The following is a 22224-nucleotide window of genomic DNA, read 5'->3' as shown; positions in this document are numbered from 1 at the left end:
TGTGTGCACAGCCAAAGCCCTGACCTAAATCCAAACAAACATCTCTGGAGAGATCTGAAAATAGCTGTCCACCTATCCAACCAGACAGAGCTTGAGAGGATCTCCAAAGAAGAATGGCAGTAAATCCACAAATCCTTGTGTGCAAACCGTGTGGCATCATACCCAAGAAGACTGGATGCTGTAATCATTGCCAAAGTTGCTTCAACTAAGTCTTGAGTAAAAGTATGAATACTTCTGTCAATGCAAGATTTAAGTTTTTCCTTTGCAATAAATTAGTAGAGTGTAACGGGGAGCCGGCGACGCGCTCGCTTCCTGCAGCGCCGCCGGCATCCTATCCCTGAGGAGGAGCGAGGACGCGGTCGGCATCCTCGTCTTCATAGTAACAAGGGGGCAGGGAGGACCCAGCCGCGCACGCCTCCTCAGCGTGGCCGGCGTCCTTCATCCCCTAAACAACGAGCAGGGGGGGAACTGAGCGCCGATGGCAATGAGTCGGCGCTCAGGTGTTTAGATATAATGGACATGGGTCACGTGACGCATCAATTAGACCTATTTAAACAGGTAACCTGCTGGCCACAGGTTGCCTGTGATTGGTCTTATTACCTCACTAGCGTTCTCTGCGTGTGTGACTTAGTTTTGTTTGACTTCGACTTGTATTTGACCTTGACCTGGTGTTATCCCTTGTACTGACGCGATCTCTTGGCTCCTGACCTCGGCTTGTATTGACTTCTATTTTGTATTAACCCTTTGTGCCTGTGTTACCTCCTGGCTCTTGACCTCGGCTTCCAGTTGTTCCTGTTGTGGTACTTTCTTAGCCTAGGAAACTTTGCGCTTCTGTTTGTTCTGTCTTTGTGTTTTGTTTTCTTCCCTCGTTATTTCCTTCCTTTAGGCCCCTGCACGTATGTAAGCTAGGGACTGCCGCCCGGTTGTATCCCGTTGGTTAGGATGGACCGTGCAAGTAGGTAGGGATAGAGGAGTGGGTGGAGTTTAGGGCTGCACTTATCCCTACCTTTTCGTGACAGAATCACAGGCCTTACCTAAACCATGGGCCCTATGTGAGTCCTTGCGTTTCCTCTGGCTGGAACGATCCAGCGCTTAAATGTCAGTTCAGGGTAGGGCTCTCTGAAGACTTGAAGGATATGTTGGTCAGTTATCCCGTCCCCAACACCTTAGAACAGACTATGACTTTAGCTGTTAGACTTGACCAACGAATAAGGGAAAGACAAAGAGAACAACTGACGTTTCCACAGGTGGTAGCTAAACCTGACTCCTCACCCTTGAGAGTCAAATTGGAGGATCATCTAGAAGAGCCCATGCAGCTCAGAATGACCATGAGGGTGTAACGCTACCAAACCACAGGGGAAAACACGTGAGGCTCACGGTGGGCCGATGGGTGCAATAGTTTATGTACTCACAGTTAGCAGATGCCTCCCTGAGCCGGCGTACAGTGGATGGGAAGGCAGCACGAGATCTTCTGGGGCACTCTCTGTTGCAGGGAACACCAGCCAGATGTTGGTTGAGGTGCCCTTGATGGTGGTGATGTTTTGTGTGCTTGTGGCTGGGCCCCTGTGTCCATGACGCCAGCACTGTTAGGTGCAAATGTTGAGAGTAGTAGTTGTAAGAATGAGGAGTCATGAATTGTAAACCAGTTGAACATTTAGTGAAGATCAATAGTCTCTGGACAGTGGGTCCAGTTCATCAATAAGAAGCGTTTTATATGGTATAAGTAATACGTTCACTGGTAATCCTATTATCTGGTAGTGGCAAATGTCTATGAGGAATGGTCCTTTTTGGAGTAGTCTCTTGGCAGGAAAGGATCCTGGTAGAAATCCTATGTTAACTTCACAGCACACTGGCACTAAAGATGCTAATAATTATTTATCTAGGAGTTTTCCTTTAAGGGCGTCCCCCTCACGGCAGGCAAACACATCTGCTTCATTATTTGGCAGGAAACTCATCTAGAAACAAATTTTATGTTTCTCACTACCACCCGGAAGGTTAAGTTAGTGATAATGACAATTTGTCCTAAATTATCTGGTTGTGTTCAGGCACTCTGAAAGCTACTCCTGGTCACATGGTGCTAATGAAGTCCATAAGCCTTAGACCCCATTCACACATCCGCAATTCCGCTCCGCATTTTGCGGAACGGAATTGCAGACCCAACCATCTCTATGGGACCGCACGATGTGCGGCCCGGATCCCGAATTGCGGACCCCCACTTCCGGGTCCGCAATTCCAATCCCGAAAAAAATAGAACATGTCCTATTCTTGTCCACAATAGCGGACAAGAATAGGCACATTCTCTTAGTGCCGGCAATGTGTGGTCTGCAAAATGCGGAACGCACATTGCCGCTGTCCGTGTTTTGCGGATCCGTGGATCCGCAAAGCACACACAGATGTGTGAATGGACCCTTAGTTAGCTGTTACCCTCACTACTCTCCTTGCATCTCAGTGGATAGACTCACTGTCTGGTGCTGGTCCTCTGCAATGATCTTCTCCAGGCTTGATCAGGGCCCAGAGTGAAGTACAGCAGCTACATGGTGGCTTAGGTCTGTCTCTCTCCTCCATGGACTTGCTTCTCCTTGCTCACACTGCATTCTAATCTCTTCTGCTCTAAGCTAGACACACCCCACTATAGATATTATGTGGTGCCAGCACCACCTAGGGGCGAATGGATGTAAATGACATTGCCAGCCAGATAATAAAGAATACCATATAATTCAATTACAGATGTTTGAAGCGTCCCCTTTACACACATATGTGGGACGCTGCAAGGGATCAAAGACGTCAGAGGGGTGCCTGCTTTTATTTTATTTTATTTATTTATTTATTTTTTTTTATCGTGGGTGATTGTTTTTCTTTTTTTTTTTTTTTTTTTTTTTTTTTTTAGTTTTTAAAAGCTTTATTTTCAATTAAGGAAAATACAATTTGAACAACACCAACAGTGGTGTAAAGTGGTACCGGACAAATACAAAGCATTAATAATTTAGACTGTGCAGAGTTAGACAAAGGACTGTTACATTTCAGTATGCAAAAAACACAGCCTAAAAGTTCAATATTTCTCAAGCAATACATAGCGAAAAAGAAGAAGAAGGTTCAGGATTCCCTAAGGACTGACACTACGGATCTTTATGAAGGGAGTAGGTTATGATGTGGATCTTAATACTTAGGATTTCATAGAGACATGTCTAGAGGTTAGAGGGGAAATTCAGTGTGATCTAGTGCGTTTAGAATCTCTTATCTAAGCTGAATTTAAAACAGGAGGAGGGAATCTATATTTTGTCCATGGGGCCCATCTCTTCATAAATATCGAGTGTGTTCTTGACTCCCATGATGCTAGTTCTTCGAACCTATGTATTTGGTCTACCTTGAGCCTCCATTGTTCCATTGTGGGAACAATTGTTTGCAGCCAATATTTGGGAATTAACAAACGGGCCGCTAGCAAGAACTGTTTAAAGAGATAAGAAGGAGCTAAGGAAGCTTTATTGTCGAAAAGAGTAAGTAAGGCCCCATATGGAGAAGCGGGCATGTCGGAGGAGCAAATTTGATTGCATAATTGAAAGATCTCTTTCCACCATTTGTTTATGGGGGGGCACGACCACCATATATGGAGGAAAGTGCCTGGTTCATCTTGACATCTCCAGCATTTATTAGAAGAGGGTCTGGTGAAACGTGCTGATTTAATAGGTGTTATGTACCATTGTGATAGTATCTTGTAACCGTTTTCCTGAGCTCTTACACATCTGGATGATTTGTGAGGGGTTTCAAATAATGAAGGAAGGGTCTGGAAAGAAATATCCAGGCCCGTCTCCTTCTCCCAATAGCGAATGAAAGCCGGTTTGGAGGTTAGGGGAGGGGATCTCAATTTATTATATATAAGCGAAATTGTTTTTTTTGGAGGATTTGGATTTATTATTAAGGCTTCAAACCAGGTGAGAGGCCGCAAAAGCTCACCTTTTGAATTATTTTTCCGAATGAAAGTGTTAATAAGCGGAATAAGAGTAAGGTCACAAGGTTGGGGCTTGAGTAGAGATTTAATAGTGTCAGACACGGGCATTAAACCCTGAGGTTCCAGAAGATGCAGTATAGGGACTGTTGAGGATCTAATTGAATTGGAGAAGTTGTTGCGAGGTCCAGAGGAAGCGGAGCCAAGAATATCACTAATTATAATCAGAGGAGAAGGGAAGGGGGTTGAGCAGTGAGATTGGTTCCACCATTTCCATGTTTCAATGGTAGCTTTAATTATTGGGTATGACTGTAAATTGATAGAGGGGGGGAGGATAGTACCAAGGCATACAGCACGGGCGGGCATGCCAATGATATTTTGTTCTAAGGCGACCCAGGACTTGTTTTTTGAATTCCTCAACCAATCGACGACTCTGGTCATCAATATGGCCTTCCCATAAAGTTCAGGATCTGGCAAGCCAATTCCTCCTGTAACTCTATATCGGGACAGGAAAGAATAAGATAGTCTAGCTTTCCTCCCATTCCATATAAATGCACTAAATTTTTGTCTGAGGGCGGTATAGTAGGATTTTGGGATAGGAATTGGTAGGACCTGTTGAAGGTAAGTGAGGCGAGGGATGACAAGGGAAGAGAGAATGTTTTTCCTTCCAAACCACGAGAGAGTTGGGGCTGATTTATTGAGTTTATCTAACGCTTCAAATAAGGAGGATTTCAAAGGGGTGAAGTTAAGTGAGAAAAGGTCTGAGGTGTTTGGGCTAATCTTTACTCCTAAGTAGGTTACAGTTGGGGATGACCAATTAAATGGGGAGTTTTCCATCAAGGAACGTTTAAGTTGAGAAGATAGGCCTGTACTAATAATTATGGATTTACTTTCATTGATCTTAAAGTCTGAAACCTCACTATATGTTCTTAAATGTTCCTGGATTAAAGGGAGGGAAACTCTGGGGTAAGAGGTCATGATCATGACGTCGTCTGCGAAGGCGGCTAGTTTATGACTCCTACCTCCCAAACACGAACCTTCAATCCTAGTGTCTGCTCGGAGTTTTATTAAAAGGGGTTCCATAGCTAGGATGAATAAAAGGGGGGATAATGGGCATCCCTGACGTGTACCGTTATGTATTCGAAAGGGAGTGGAAAGATCGCCATTAACCATGACCTGTGCTGTGGCCTGCTCGTACATAGCAAATACCGCCTTGATATATGGACCAGGTAGGCCGAACCGAACCAGCACATGACTTAAGTAGTTCCAGTTTATGCGATCAAACGCTTTTTCAGCGTCGGTGCTGAGGAGTACAAGTGGAGTGGAAGTACATTTGGCATGACAAAGTATATTGATAACTCTGGCCGTATTGTCTCTGCCTTCCCTACCTCGGACAAAGCCCACCTGGTCCATATGTACCAGAAGAGGGAGAAGGACCGCTAAACGATTAGCCAAAAGTTTCGCTAAGAGCTTAAGATCTATGTTGAGTAAAGATATTGGCCTATAATTAGCACACATTTTGGAGTCCTTCCCCTCCTTAGGAATCAAGGCAATATGCGCAGACGTCATATCTCTAGAAAGGGAGATGTTTTGCAGGGTTTGGTTGCAAACCGTGAGAAGATGTGGCAGGAGTTGTTTCTTGAAAATTTTGTAATAAGAGGCGGGGAGGCCATCTGGCCCTGGGCTTTTACCTTGGGGCATTTGGGCCACAGCTAAGGATAGCTCTTTGATGGTAAAAGGAGCCTCTAAGGATTGTTTCTGTTCCACAGTTAGATTTGGGCATAACAGGGGTTTCAAGAAGGTGTCAATTATTAAGGAGTGAGCAGAAGGGGAAAAAGAGGGAGGAATATTATAAAGGGCTTCATAGTAGTCCCTAAATTGAGCAGCTATTTTAGATGTAGCGAAAATTGGCTCACCTTTAGGTGAAGAGAGTTGGTGTATATAATTGTCTGCTCTCCTGGCCTTTATTCTGCTTATTAGAAATTTGGTGGCTTTGTCGCCATGTGCATAAAATTTATATTGGGAGTTAAGGTAATATTTTGCTGATTTACTCTGTAATAGGGCCCTTAGTTCTGCTCTGGCTTTGGAAAGTTCCTGAAGTTGAATTTCAGTCCTGGATTTTTTATGGCCTGCTTCAAGCTTCCTTATTGTGGAGAGGAGATTATTAATTTTGCCTTCCCGCAATTTCTTTAAATGGGAGCCAATGCTAATAAATTCACCTCTAATGAAGGGTTTATGAGCATCCCAGGTGATTTGGGGAGATAATTCTGGAAGAGAGTTAAGTTTAAAGTACTCATCCAGTAATGAGGCTATTTTTCCAACCGCTTCAGTATTACCTAGGATAGATTCGTTCAATCTCCAACTAAAACTCTTGGGTTTTTGCATAGGGGAGGTTACCATTAGGTATATAGGAGCATGGTCAGATAGGTGTATAGACCCAATACTAGCCTTTTGGCATAATTGCAAGTGCTCTTTAGATATGAAGATGTAGTCTATACGGTGATATGAACCGTGGACATGAGAATAGAATGTATAATCTAGAGTGTTAGGGTATAGGGTGCGCCATACGTCTACTAAGTGGAGATCCCAGAAGAAGTTTTTAATGAGCTTTAGGGAGCGCTTAGAATGGGGAGTTTTGTGTGAGGAAGAGTCTATCTGCGGATCGAGGGCTGTGTTAAGATCCCCTCCTACCATAACTATACCTTCCTTGAAAGAGGAAATTGTTTGAACTATGGAGGAAAGCCATTTAGCCTGATTGATATTAGGAACGTACAGGTTGATAAAGGAGTACATTTGGGAACCTATGTAACCTTTCACCATGATAAATCTGCCCTCTGGATCTTGGAGGTGGTTAGTAGGTTTGAAAGGTATCTTCCTCTTAAAACCAATACTTACTCCTCCAGACGAAGCAGTGGCCCCCCCACTATGGAACCAGGTGGGATAATGAGAAAATTCCATGTTAGGGATATGATTGAATCTGAAGTGTGTCTCTTGGAGGAGCAGCACATCAGCTCCCTCCTTGCGCAGGATGGAGAAGATATGGCTTCTCTTAGAGGGCGAGTTAAAACCTTTCACATTATAGGAAGCTATATGGATGTCAGCCATAGTTAATTATTATTGTGAACGCATGAGTAAGGTGTGTGCTGGTCCCCCAAGAGAGAACACTCACGATCTGAAGAGGCCCTCCCCCATCCGGAGGAGAAGCTGGAAAACCGCAAACCTGCTTGTATCGCTGAATTGTCAAGGAAGTCTTTGTCAGGTACCTAAAATAAAGTAACGGGACAGGGGAAACAATGAGAACAAAAGAAAAATACCAAAAATAACATAGAGTGGAACGAGAACCACTAGTGTAAAGCATGGGGGAGAATTGGTCTAAGACCTGTTTACGTGACGTTTAGCACGTATGGATACTACCTGAAAATGGGTTAGCATTTAAAGACTAACAAGCAATTGACAGGAACCCTAGTGGGGAGAGAAAAGGGTCTAGTTAGGCTATGGTGGAAAAGCCTAGGGGTGAAGGGATTGAGTAAGGCCGATTAGAAAATGGGGAGGGACAGGGGTAGATAACTAATAGACATGTGCATTGGAAGCAATATCTGATATAGGCGAATTTAAACATGACTATTAAGGGGTTATATAGTGGATCTACTAGCAGAAATGAACTAGACTGTGCAAAATGAAGCTGAATCTCTGGATAGATCCACTAAAGTCCTGTAGTTGAATATCACCCCTGTCCATGGTTATAGCTGAGTGGTTGAAGGTGTCACTCTTGTGCCAGTCTCTTGGGTGTTAGGTGACGGCCTCTTTTTCCCGTTTTGTGAGACTTAGGAGTATGATGCAGGGAGAAGGCAGCCGTTTCTGGAACTTCAGGTAAGGCAAAGAGGTCTTGGAACTGATCCCAGTTTTCTATTTGCATGGGTGGAATTTCGAGATGATCATAGACGGCCTCTAAATCAGCATGTGAGGTGATGTTAAATCGGCGACCACCTTGGGAGAAGGAGAGGCCAAATGGAAAGTTCTACTTGTATAAAATTCTGTTAGCCCTCAGCCATTCCGTTAGAGGTTTAAGGTGTTTGCGCTTCTTTAAGGTGGAAGGGGCCAAGTCCTGATAAATCGATACTAGCGCTCCTTCAAACTGTATGTCAGATCTATTCCTGGCAGCCTCCTGGACAGCAGACTTGACCTGAAAGTTCAGAAACTTGCAGATGATGTCCCTTGGGGGTTCGTCCGCTTTCGGTTTAGGCCGTAGGGCCCTATGTGCCCTTTCAATTATGATCTCTGGTACGAAATCAGGGCCAAGGAGGGAGGCACAGAGAGAAATGATAGCAGCAGGGACATCACCAGGGAGAACGGTTTCAGGGATTCCTCTTACCCGTAGATTGTTCCGGCGTCCCCTGTTCTCTTGATCCTCCATAGCGTTCTGCATCTCGTTCAGGTAAGTGCTACATCTACGGAAGGTGTTCGTTGTAGCTCTTTGGTGATCCAGCATCTGGGCTTGGTTGTTCTCGAGCGTCTCGACTCGCTCACCCACTTGCCTCATATCCTGTCGCATTGCAGCAAATTCGCTGAGCAGGGGCTCCAGTGCTTTATTTAAGGTATTTTTCAGGTAGTTCCTGGTGATCGGGAGGGCCCCCCTACCTTGTAGCTCTTCGGTATCGCTCTCTTCGTCCGATTTATCCTGCTGGGCTGTTTTCTGTTGTTGAGTCGGCGCCATCTTAGAATCACGTGCGACGAAAGCTGCAGCCGCTTTTTTGATGAATTTATCCATATCACCCCCTTGGACAAGATTTTTGTTAGAGCTGGGGTGTTCCCCTGCCTTGGGGTTGCCTATTTTCACCATTTTCGGGTGGAAAGCAGAAGATTGCTGGTGCTAAAGCTTGTCAGTAAGACGGAGCTCAGAATCAAGCGGCCATCTCAGACCGGCGCTGGCTCCGCCCCCCCGGGTGCCTGCTTTTATTGCGGAAAATCGGATCAATGGTTACGGCAATGTCCTAAAATCCCTCCCTCCAGGAGATCTCCGCGTCCTGATGCCCAGAAGGATAAGGTACTCCCCAAGGTGGTTAAAGAGAAAGTATTGTTACCTGTGGTTATTTATTTTGGCACTTGTAAGGGTTCTAGGAAGGCATTTATTGATTCTGGGTCCGCCTCTAATTTTATTGACCACAATTTTGCTCTGTCCCTTGGTGTGCCCATTTTGTCTCTTGCTAACCCCATTCATATTATTGCTATTGACTCCACTCCCTTGGTGGGTGGAACAGTAGAGTATTGTACACCTGAGGTGACCTTGACTGTGGGGGCCCTTCATACGGAGTGTTGTTCTTTTTTGATTTTAAATCATTTTCCCGTGGAGATCGTTCTTGGCATGCCTTGGCTCCAGGCTCATAACCCAGTCATCAACTTGTCCACGGGTGAATTAGAGAAATGGGGGTTAAAATGTGATTCATGCTGTCTACCTATTATTGAGGCAGGAGTCACTACGGAGTCGAAAACTCTTCCCACGTATATCAATGACTTTGCTGATGTTTTTTCCATGTCCGATGCTGATTCCCTTTCCCCTCATAGACCATATGATTGTGCCATCGTTCTTGTTCTGGTGTCTAAGTACCCTAGGGGTCGTATTTATAATTTGTCCGGAACGGAAGTCTATGAGGGATTACTTGAAGGAGAGCTTACAAAAAGGACATATTAGACCCTCGGTGTCTCCTATGGGGGCAGGGTTTTTCTTCGTTGGAAAAAAGGATGATGGACTGAGACCATGTATTGATTATAGAGAGTTAAATAAGATTACTGTTAAGAACCAGTACTCTTTGCCTCTAATCCCAGACCTGTTTAATCAAGTTCTTGGAGCTCACTGGTTCACTAAACTTGATCTCAGGGGGGCCTATAATCTTATTTGAATTAAGGAGGAGGAGGATGAGTGGAAAACGACCTTTAATACCCCTGAGGATCATTATGAATATTTGGTGATGCAGTTTGGTTTAAGTAATGCTCCAGCGGTTTTCCAAAATTTTGTCAATTACATTTTTAGGCCATTTATTGGAAAATTTGTGATTGTTTATTTATATGATATTCTGATTTATTCATCTGACTGGGATTCTCACGTTATTCACACTAGACATGTACTGGAAGTTCTTCGAGAGAACTGATTATTTGTGAAAGGTGAGAAGTGTATATTTGGAGTGCAGGAAATTTCATTTTGGGATATATTCTCACACCCCAATCCTTTAAAATGGATCCGGGGAAGGTGCAGGCTATTTTGGAATGGGTGAGACCCTTCTCTCTTAAAGTGTTACAACACTTTCTGGGTTTTTCTAATTATTACCGTAAGTTTATTAAACTAAATTTCTATTATTGCAAAGCCTCTCACTGACCTAACCAAGAAGGGGGCGGATCTAGTGAATTGGTTGCCTGAGGCCATAGAAGCGTTTGAAACATTCAAGAGGTGTTTCGTTAACATAGAAACATAGAATGTGTCGGCAGATAAGAACCATTTGGCCCATCTAGTCTGCCCAATATACTGAATACTATGAATAGCCCTTGGCCCTATCTTATATGAAAGATGGCCTTATGCCTATCCCATGCATGCTTAAACTCCTTCACTGTACTTGCAGCTACCACTTCTGCAGGAAGGCTATTCCATGCATCCACTACTCTCTCAGTAAAGTAATACTTCCTGATATTACTTTTAAACCTTTGCCCCTCTAATTTAAAACTATGTCCTCTTGTAGCAGTTTTTCTTCTTTTAAATATTCTCTCCTCTTTTACCTTGTTGATTCCCTTTATGTATTTGAAAGTTTCTATCATATCCCCTCTGTCTCGTCTTTCTTCCAAGCTATACATGTTAAGGTCCTTTAATCTTTCCTGGTAAGTTTTATCCTGCAATCCATGTACTAGTTTAGTAGCTCTTCTCTGAACTCTCTCCAAAGTATCAATATCCTTCTGGAGATATGGTCTCCAGTACTGCGCACAATACTCCAAATGAGGTCTCACTAGTGCTCTGTAGAGCGGCATGAGCACCTCCCTCTTTCTACTGGTAATGCCTCTCCCTATACACCCAAGCATTCTGCTAGCATTTCCTGCTGCTCTATGACATTGTCTGCCTACCTTTGAGTCTTCTGAAATAATGACCCCTAAATCCCTTTCCTCAGATACTGAGGTTAGGACTGTATCACTGATTTTATATTCTGCTCTTGGGTTTTTACACCCCAGGTGCATTATCTTGCACTTAACAAAATTAAATTTTAGTTGCCAGATTTTTGACCATTCCTCTAGTTTTCCTAAAACCTTTTCCATTTGGTGTATCCCTCCAGGAACATCAACCCTGTTACAAATCTTTGTGTCCTCAGCAAAAAGACACACCTTACCATTGAGGCCTTCTGCAATTTCGCTGATAAAGATATTAAACAATATGGGTCCCAGAACAGATCCCTGAGGTACCCCACTGGTAACAAGACCATGGTTCGAATATACTCCATTGACTACAACCCTCTGTTGTCTGTCCCTCAGCCACTGCCTAATCCATTCAACAATATGGGAGTCCAAGCCCAAAGACTGCAATTTATTGATAAGCCTTCTATGTGGGACAGTATCAAAAGCCTTACTAAAGTCTAGATAAGCGCCCCAGTGTTGGTTCAACTAGATCAAAAGAGGCCTTTTGTGGTTGAGGTTGATGCCTCTGTGGATGGGTTAGGGGCAGTACTATCCCAAGGGTCATCAACTCTCACAAACCTGAGGCCTTGTGCTTTCTTTTCTCGTAAGTTCTCTTCTACTAAGAGAAATTATTATATTGGTAATCGAGAGTTACTTGCTATTAAATTTTGGAGGGGGCTCAACATTGTGTGATGTTGGGCATTGCTCTTTACACACTTTAACTTTTGCATTACTTTCAGGCCAGGAAGTAAAAATATCAAAGCTGATGCCCTATCCCGGAGTTTTTGTTCCATTCAGTCTTCTGATACTCCACCAGAACCTATTTTGCTGGCAGGTATTATTGTGGCTGCGGTCTCTTCCGATTTGATGACGGAGATTACTCCGCGACTTCACTTGGCTCCGGTACAATCTCCTAAAGATAAGTTGTTTGTCCCTGGTCATTTGCGTTTCCGACTATTAGGTGAGTGCCACAGTTCTGTTTTTAGTGGGCACCCTGGCATTAATGCCACCAAGGAACTAGTTTCCAGGTTTTACTGGTGGCCCACCTTGTCTAGAGATATCTAGTCATATGTGTCCTCTTGTGAGGTTTGTGCCAGGTCCAAGACTCCTAGGTTCCATCCAAGTTGCTAACGCTGCCTATCCCTAGTAGACCTTGGTCACATATTTCCATGGATTTTATTACCAACCAAGCGGTTTCAGAAGGTAAGTCGGTTGTGTGGGTAGTCGTTGACAGGTTTAGCAAAATAGTCTAAAATACGGAGAGAGGAAAATAAAAGAAAAGGAATATTCTTTCGGCAGCGCAGTCTCTTTTTTTGTTTGAACCAAGGTTTAGCAAAATGTTTCATTTCATTCCTCTGTCAAATTTGCCCAATGCTAAAACTTAAGCTTCCCTTTTCGTGGAGCAGGTAATACGTCTACACGGAATTCCGGAGAATGTGGTTTCGGATAGAGGTGTTCAATTCATCTCCAAATTTTGGATATTTCTCTGTATTTTTCTTCGGCCTTTCATCCTGAAACCAACGGTCAAACTGAATGTTTAAACCAGTCTCTGGAACAGTATTTGAGGTGTTACGTCTCCGACAACCAACGTCTTTGGGTGAAACATTTGTCCTTGGCTGAATTCGCCATTAATAATCGAGTGAACTCATCTACTGATATGTCTCCCTTCTTTTGTAATCTTGGATTTCATCCACGATTAAGCTCATTCTCGCCGTCTTCCTCTCAGATTCCTGAAGCTGATTTGGTAGTTAAAGAACTGTATACAGTCTGGGCCCAGGTTCAGATGAACCTGAAAAAAGCCCAGGAGGTTCAAAAGATTAATGCTGACAAAAGGCGTTCTAGAGTTGTGGATTTTAGGTTGGGAGACAAAGTGTGGTTATCGACCAAGAATTTGCGTCTTAAGATACCTTCGGGTAAATTTGCACCTCGATTTATTGGTGTCTTTTAAGTTACTGTTACCTGACTCCTTTCGCATTCATAATGTTTTTCACAATGCTCTACTCAAAAAGTATGTGTCGCCCGTGTCTCCTGCGCAGAAATCACCGCCGCCAGTGGAGGTTGCAGGTCAACTCGAATACGAGGTTTCTAGAATCCTTGATGTGAGGAAAGTTCGTAATTCTTTACAATATCTAGTTCACTTTAAGGGTTTTGGTCCTGAAGAGAGGTCTTGGGTGCCAGCGAGTAAAATGCATGCTACGCGGTTGGTGAGGAGATTCCATTTGACTCACCCAGAAAAACCGACGTCAGTGATTATGGATCCGGTGGCCCCTCATGGAAGGGGGGGTACTGTAACGGGGAGCGGGCGACGTGTTCGCTCCCTGCAGCGCCAGCCGGCATCCTATCCCTGAGGAGGAGCAAGGATGCAGCCGGCGTCTTTGTCTCCATAGTAACAAGGGGGCAGAGAGGACCCGGCTGCGCACGCCTCCTCTTCGTGGCCGGCGTCCTTCATCCCCTAGACAATGAGCAGGGGGGAACTGAGCACCGATGGCAATAAGTCGGCGTTCAGGTGTTTAGATATGATGGACATGGGTCACGTGACGCTGGCCACGTCACCTTGCCCATCAATTAGACCTATATAAACAGGTAACCTGCTGGCCACAGGTTGCCTGTGATTGGTCTTATTACCTCACTAGCGTTCTCTGCATGTATGACTTAGTTTGTTTGACTTTGGCTTGTATTTGACCTTGACCTGGTGTTATCCCTTGTACTGACACGATCTCTTGGCTCCTGGCCTCGGCTTGTATTGACTTCTATTTTGTATTGACCCTTTGTGCCTGTGTTACCTCCTGGCTCTTGACCTCGGCTTCCAGTTGTTCCTGTTGTGGTACTTTCCCAGCCTAGGAAACTTTGCGCTTCTGTTTGTTCTGTCTTTGTCTTTTGTACGTACATAAGCTAGGGACTGCCGCCCAGTTGTACCCCGTCAGTTAGGACAGACCGTGCAAGTAGGTAGGGATAGAGGAGTGGGTGGAGTTTAGGGCTGCACTTATCCCTACCTTTTCGTGACACAGAGATTTTGAACATTGTGTTTTCACTTTGTCGTTTTGGGGTATTGAGTGCAAAATGATGGAGGAAACATGTTAAGGCTGCAACATAACAAAATGTGGAAAAAAAAGTGAAAGGATCTAAAGACTTTTGGAATGCATTGTATATATACTTTATTTTATGGTATGTTAATCCTGGAGATGGTAGGTGTTTTTAATAAAAATTTCTCATAGCATTCCTGTAAGTCATATAAGTCTACTTTCACACTCGCATTTTGGCTTTCGTTCGTGAGATCCATTCAGGGCTCTCACAAGTGGTCCAAAATGGATCAGTTTGCATCAGTTCAGTCTCCATTCCGCTTTGGAGATGGACACCAAAACGCTGCTTGCAGCGTTTTGGTGTCCGTCTGATGAAACTGAGCAAAACAGATCTGTTCTGGCACACAGTGTAAGTCAATGGGGACGGATCCGTTTTCACTGACACAATCTGACACAATAGAAAACAGATCTGTCCTCCATTGACTTTCAATGGTGTTCAAGACAAATGCATCATGGCTATGTTAAAGATAATACAAACGGATCCGCTCTGAACGGATGCAGACGGTTGTATTATCTGAATCCATGACGGATCCGCACAAAATGCGAGTGTGAAAGTAGCCTAACATGGGCATGTTGCCGTGAAGTGCCACTTCAAAGCAATCTGTGCTTATTGGCCCATATTTATTAAGCAGTTGATATCAGGTTTAGGCATAAATTGCAGTGTTACAATATCACTAATTATTGTATCCAATAAGATGTAGTTTGGACCAGTAGAATATGTAGAAGTGAATTCAGAACTATATTTGCTCATACTAGGCACAGAAAATAATTGCCAAACTGTTAGACAGTTGAAAAGCTTTATAGGAAATTGAACTACATATTTTACATGGACTGGTGTAATAAACATCAGTCTAAAGGTCCCTTTAGACAGGACAATTTAGCAGGCAATTGTCGGAAAGAAAGCGTTGCTTCCTGGCAATCGCCTGCTCGTCAGTGGAGGAGACCGCTGCATTTACATGTAGTGATCTCCTCCACATGTGGGGAGGAGCGATCAATAATGCCATCGCTCTTCCCCATACAGAATCATTAGCCAGCAAACCACAATTTAGGTGTCTACACAACGCTTTGCTCGTTGATCAGGTAATCGGCTGCACCTTTACACCGGCAGATAATCGCTAAGGGGCATTCTTATGAACGCTTGTTAGAGATTATCTGGTGGATTTTTGGCTGTGTAAAGGGTTCTTTACTAAATGTGGGCCATTATATTTTAAAACACTATTACAGTTAATTAAACATCCTGTCCTTCCCGCTGCTCTTTGTTTTTCTGGCTACAGTGGTGACATCCTGTACTCACAGGTCACTGTGCAGCCAGTCACTGGTCTCAGCAGTATATGGGACATTAGTGCTGATGTCAGTGATTTGCTGCAGCAGTGACCTGTATGCTTGGAACATCACTGTGGCCAGAAAAACAAAAGCAACAGGGAGGACCGCACAGGAAGTGACAGGTGAGAAAAACGGTGAGTATTGATTCATTTGTTATTTGACACCATTTACAGAGTCTTCCTGAGTCATTTAACTCTGACACCACCTTTTGGGTACAACCACATGTAGTGGCCATGCTGCGCGTGGAATATGGCCATCTGTGTACCGCACAACTGTTAGAGATGCAGCTGCATCTTATTAACTAATTACCACTGCATTATTTCTTCTGCCTCCTTTTTAATTGCCGTGTGGTAACCCACAAAACTGCACGGCCATTAGCAATGAAGACAGAAGAAACAATGCAGTTGTAATTAGTAGGATGCAACTTTTAATTGATCTGTAAAATTCACAGTGAATATACGCTACTCACAAAAGTTAGGGATAACTTTTTTGGCTTGTGGGTGAAATTTCAGGATGAACCTAAATGCACTCTAACCTTTACAGGTGAACTTAATGTGACCCTCTCTAAACTTTTGAATGTCCAACTGTTCAGTGTTTCAGTACTTTTTGCCCAATACATTTCCTGGTTCAATTAGAAATGGTATTTAAACAGTCCTCTCATCATGCTGTTCACATTTTGATATCATTAGACCAAGACGGACACCTAACAATTGATCAACTGTACCTTGCCATTGCAAGGCTTCAAGCAGATGTCACAGAGTGTCATAAGCAGGTTGCAACATAGAGACTGGAAGAGTAACAGAAAGTTATAGAAATAGACGTCCTTTGGCCACATCCCACACTGATGACCACTTCATTGTAAACAATGCCCTGCAGAACCGGATGATGAATGCCACACAACTCCAGGCACATTTTAAGGGAGGTGAGAGGCACCAAGAGCTCATGTCAGACCATTCAAAACTGTTTACATCAGCGTGGTCTGCGTGCTAGACGACCTGCCAGGGTACCTGACCACACCACTAGGCACAGGCGTCAACGTCTTGCATGGGCAGAGAGGGTCTACGATGGACAAGGGACCAGTGGGCCTCAGTGCTGTTCACTAATGAAAGTCGATTCACGCTGAGCAGAAATGATGGCCGCCAAGGAGAGTGCTAATTGTTGTCACCAGACGAGCCTTTGGTGGTAGTGGTGTTACAGTGTGGGCAGGTGTGCTTAGTTAATGCAGAACTGCTCTACACTTTGTGAATGGTACAGTGACAAGCCCATACTACTTGAATAACATCATCAACCCAGTCATTGTGCCTCTGCATAAACAACGCTGACCTAATTTAGTCTTCATGGACGACAATGCGCCAGCTCATTGAAGTCGTATCATTAGGGAATGGCTGCTTGAAACTGAGGTACCTCAAATGGAGTGGCCTACACTTCCTCCAGACCAGAATCCCATTGAAAACCTATGGGATCAGCTGAGTCGCTGTGTAGAGGCTCGTAACTCTGTACCCCAGAACCACAATGACCCGAGTGCTGACCTTCAAGAAGAGTGGGATGCCATGCCTCAGCAGACAATAAGTCTACTTGTGAACAGCATGAGACAATTGTTGTCAAGCTGTAATTGATGCTCAAGGCCACATGACAAGTTTTTGAAATATTGAATTTTTTGTGGGGTATATCCACCACTGTCATTGACTTTTGTTTCAATAAATAGTTTGAGATGAGGAAAACCACCATTGGTGCTTCTACTTAAACACCCTTTTATTATATAATGTCACTGTAGCTTGAACCTTTTATGTTTTCCATAAATTTCACCCAAAAAGACAAATATCCCCTAACAATAATAATTGTCAATCAATTCCACATAAAAAAGAAGGAAGGTATCTATGTAAACTATTAAGACCACAAATATGCGATCTAAGATGTAGAGATATCTACTGGATGATAAACAGGATATAGAGAGGGTGACCTTAAAGAGGACCTTTCACCAGACTAAAGTATCTAAAACTGACTATACAGACGTGTTAGAGCGGCGCCCAGGGATCCCCCTGCACTTACTGTTATCCCCGGGCGCCGCTCCGTTCTCCGGTTATAGCCTCCGGTATGTTCATAGTTAGGCTCCACCCAGGGGAACCTGCCGGCGTCTCTTTCTCCAATGCTGTAGCGCTGGCCAATCGCAGCGCTCAGCTCATAGCCAGGCTATGAGCTGAGCGCTGCGATTGGCCAGCGCTACAGCATAGGAGAAGGAGACCGCAGCAAGTTCCCCTGGGTGGAGCCTAACTATGAACATACCGGAGGCTATAACCGGAGAACGGAGCGGCGCCCGGGGGATAACAGTAAGTGCAGGGGGATCCCTGTATAGTCAGTTTAGATACAGTTGTGTTTAAATTATTCAACCCCCACTGAAATTGAGTGTTTTGGCAGTTTGACATTGATTTTGATCATTTCCAGTCTCTTGTTTACCAATTAAATCAAAGAGGCACTTGTAAGTCAGACAAATATAACATAACATTTATAATGAAATAACCACAAATGTCTTTTCTGTGCTCACATCATTATCAGTTTTATTCAACCCCCAAGTGACATTCAATCTTAGTACTTAGTACAACATCCTTTTCCAGTTAAAACAGCTTTTAAACGTGAAGCATAGCTTGACACAAGTGTCTTGCAGCGATCTACGGGTATCTTCGCCCATTCTTCATGGGCAAAAGCCTCCAAGTTCAGTCACATTCTTAGGCTCGCGCGCTGCAACTGCTTTCTTTAAGTCCCACAAAGGTTCTCAATCGGATTTAAGTCTGGTGACTGCGATGGCCACTTCAAAATGTTCCAGCCTTTAATCTGCAACCATACTCTAGTGGACTTGGAGGTATGCTTGGGATCATTGTCCTGTTGAAAGGTCCAACGTCTCCCAAGCCTCAGGTTTGTGACGGACTGCATCACATTTTCATCCAATATCTCCTGGTACTGAAGAGAATTCATGGTACCTTGCACACGCTGAAGCTTCCCTGTACCTGTAGAAGCAAAACAGCCCCAAAGCATGATTGACCCCCCGCCCATGCTTCACAGTAGGCAAGGTGTTCTTTTCTTCATAGGCCTTTTTCTTCCTCCTCCAAACATAGCGTTGATCCATGGGCCCAAACAGTTCTAATTTTGTTTCATCAGTCCCACAGAAAACTTTTGTGGTTTGTCCACATGACTTTTGGCATACTGCAGTCGACTCTTCTTATTCTTTGGAGACAGCAAGGGGGTGCGCCTGGGACTTCTGGCATGGAGGTCTTCATTACGCAGTGTGCGCCTTATTGTCTGAGCTGAAAATTCAGTACCCACATCTGACAAATCTTTTTTCAGTTCCTCAGCAGTCACACGGGGACTTTTCTCCACTTTGCGCTTCAGGTAGCGCACAGCAGTCGAAGTCAGCATCTTCTTTCTGCCACGACCAGGTAGCGTTTCAACAGTGCCCTTTGCCTTGAATTTGCGAATGATGCTTCCTATGGTGTCTCTTGGTATGTTTAACATCTTTGCAATCTTCTTATAGCATTGCCCTTCCTGTGAAGAGAAATCACCTCTTCTCTTGTCTTCCTGGACCATTCTCTTGACTTCACCATGTTTGTAAACACACCAGTAAATGTCTAGAAGGAGCTGAGTATCACAGTCCTTTTAAATCTGCCTAATTGGTGCTTATTATGCTTGATTGCTGCCCCCTTGACATCCACAGGTGTTTTCAATACCTGATCGAAAAACACTTGAATGAACCTCTGTTCTTAAGAGTGGTAGTCTTTAAGGGGTTGAATAATTGTGTCAATGAAGAAATCACAAAAAAAACATTTAATACTGTATTACAAAAAAAAATTGTCATTTTAGTTGCATTTCGTTCTTTAAAAAGTCCTTGTAAGATTTCTTCTGAACACAATTACAAATGTACACTAAATTCCTAAAACCCTTTACAGCATTGGGGGTTGAATAATTTTGAACACAACTGTACTTTAGTCTGGTGAAAGGTCCTCTTTAATCTGAGATTTTCCATTTTGCGTTTTCTTTTTATACTCTCCACCTTCCCATAGTCCACATAGCCTTATAGGGGCTTATTTTTTGTGGGACAAGTTGTACTTTCCAATGGAGCCATTTAGGGTTGCATACCATGTAGTGGGAGAAGCGGAAAAAAATTCCAAATGGGGTAGAATTTGGAAAAAAACTAACAAAGGTTTTTATTTTATTTTTTTACACCGTAGACTATGCAGTAAAATTGACCTGTTATCTTCATTCTCCAGGTCAGTACGGTTACTACACTTGTATAATTTTTCTTGCGTTTTAAAACCTTTTGAGAATTTTTTTTTTATCACAATATTATCACCATATTCAGACACCTATAACTTTTTGGGGAAGTTGAAGTGACAAAAAAATGGCAAATTGTTTTTATTTTTTTTTCCCCATTTGCCGTATGCCATTAATATTGTTATATTTTAATTGTATGGACATTTTCGAACGCGGTAATGCCCATGATGTTTATTTTTTTTATTGGTTAAGTATTTTTATTTTTATATTTTTTTATATACAGTGGGGGAAATAATTATTTGACCCCTCACTGATTTTGTAAGTTTGTCCAATGACAAAGAAATGAAAAGTCTCAGAACAGTATCATTTCAATGGTAGGTTTATTGTAACAGTGGCAGATAGCACATCAAAAGGAAAATCGAAAAAATAACTTTAAATAAAAGATAGCAACTGATTTGCATTTCATTGAGTGAAATAAGTATTTGAACCCTCTAACAAAAAAAGACTTAATACTTGGTGGAAAAACCCTTGTTTGCAAGCACAGAGGTCAAACGTTTCTTGTAATTGATGACCAAGTTTGCGCACATTTTAGGAGGAATGTTGGTCCACTCCTCTTTGCAGATCATCTCTAAATCCCTAAGGTTTCGAGGCTGTCTCTGTGCAACTCTGAGCTTGAGCTCCTCCATAGGTTTTCGATTGGATTAAGGTCCGGAGACTGACTAGGCCACTCCATGACCTTAATGTGCTTCTTCTTGAGCCACTCCTTTGTTGCCTTTGCTGTATGTTTTGGGTCATTGTCGTGCTGGAACACCCATCCACGACCCATTTTCAGTTTCCTGGCAGAGGGAAGGAGGTTGTCGCTCAGGATTTCACGATACATGGCTCCGTCCATTTTCCCGTTTATGCGAATAAGTTGTCCTGTGCCCTTAGCAGAAAAACACCCCCAAAGCAAAATGTTTCCACCCCCATGCTTGACGGTGGGGACGGTGTTTTGGGGGTCATAGGCAGCATTTTTCTTCCTCCAAACACAGCGAGTTGAGTTAATGCCAAAGAGCTCTATTTTGGTCTCATCAGACCACAGCACCTTCTCCCAGTCACTCTCTGAATCATTCAGGTGTTCATTGGCAAACTTCAGACGGGCCTGCACATGTGCCTTCCTGAGCAGGGGGACCTTGCGAGCCCTGCAGGATTTTAATCCATTGCGGTGTAATGTGTTTCCAATGGTTTTCTTGGTGACTGTGGTCCCTGCTAATTTGAGGTCATTAACTAACTCCTCCCGTGTAGTTCTAGGATCTTTTTCAACCTTTCTCACAACCATTGACACCCCACGAGGTGAGATCTTGCGTGGAGCCCCAGAGCGAGGTCGATTGATGGTCATTTTGTGCTCCTTCCATTTTCGAACAATCGCACCAACAGTTGTCACCTTCTCTCCAGCTTCTTGCTAATGGTTTTGTAGCCCATTCCAGCCTTGTGCAGGTCTACAATTTTGTCTCTGACATCCTTGGACAGCTCTTTGGTCTTTCCCATGTTGGAGAGTTTGGAGTCTGCTTGATTGATTGATTCTGTGGACAGGTGTCTTTTATACAGGTGACTAGTTAAGACAGGTGTCCTTAATGAGGGTGACTAATTGAGTAGAAGTGTCTAACCACTCTGTGGGAGCCAGAACTCTTAATGGTTGGTAGGGGTTCAAATACTTATTTCACTCAATGAAATGCAAATCAGTTGCTATCTTTTATTTAAAGTTTTTTTTTTCGATTTTCCTTTTGATGTGCTATCTGCCACTGTTACAATAAACCTACCATTGAAATGATACTGTTCTGAGACTTTTCATTTCTTTGTCATTGGACAAACTTACAAAATCAGTGAGGGGTCAAATAATTATTTCCCCCACTGTATTTGTAAAAACAATTATTTTTTTTTAAACTTCTTTTAAGTCACCTATTGTGTTAATTAATGGCTATATAGCCATCATTGAACGCTTAATTTTCAATATAACAATACAGTGCTGCCACTTAGTGGCCTGTATTGGTATATTCATCTAATAGACTCTGAACTCTGCTTGAGGTTTCGGTCTATTAGAGCAATGTAACAGGTTTCCCGATCTCAGCTGGGAAACGCTGTTACCGTCGCGGAAGCACTCGGCTTTTGCTTCCGGACTGCTCTGCTAACATTTGACCACGGCATCTGAAAGGGAAAATGTATGCGATCAGCCTTATGGCATGACCTGTGATACATGTTTTGTTATGTATAAAGCCATTTTAATCTGATAAAGGAGGACTCTAGACCCCCGAAATGCGTTGTTTTAAAAATTGGCAAAAAAGAATACTCAATAAAGAAGAAGATCCATTATTCTTCATCCAAGTGTCCTGTAAGGTATTATTGCGCCAACCTGTGGTCCTGCTATCTATACATTGCAAATTCCTTTGGAGAAGATTGGGCCTCATCTCCTGAAGCCTCTGGACACGA

Source organism: Bufo bufo, chromosome 9 (genome assembly GCF_905171765.1).
Source record: "Bufo bufo chromosome 9, aBufBuf1.1, whole genome shotgun sequence".
NCBI classification, from domain to species: Eukaryota; Metazoa; Chordata; class Amphibia; order Anura; family Bufonidae; genus Bufo; species Bufo bufo.
The sequence above is the reverse complement of the archived record's forward strand: the minus strand, read 5'-3'. Positions refer to the sequence as shown.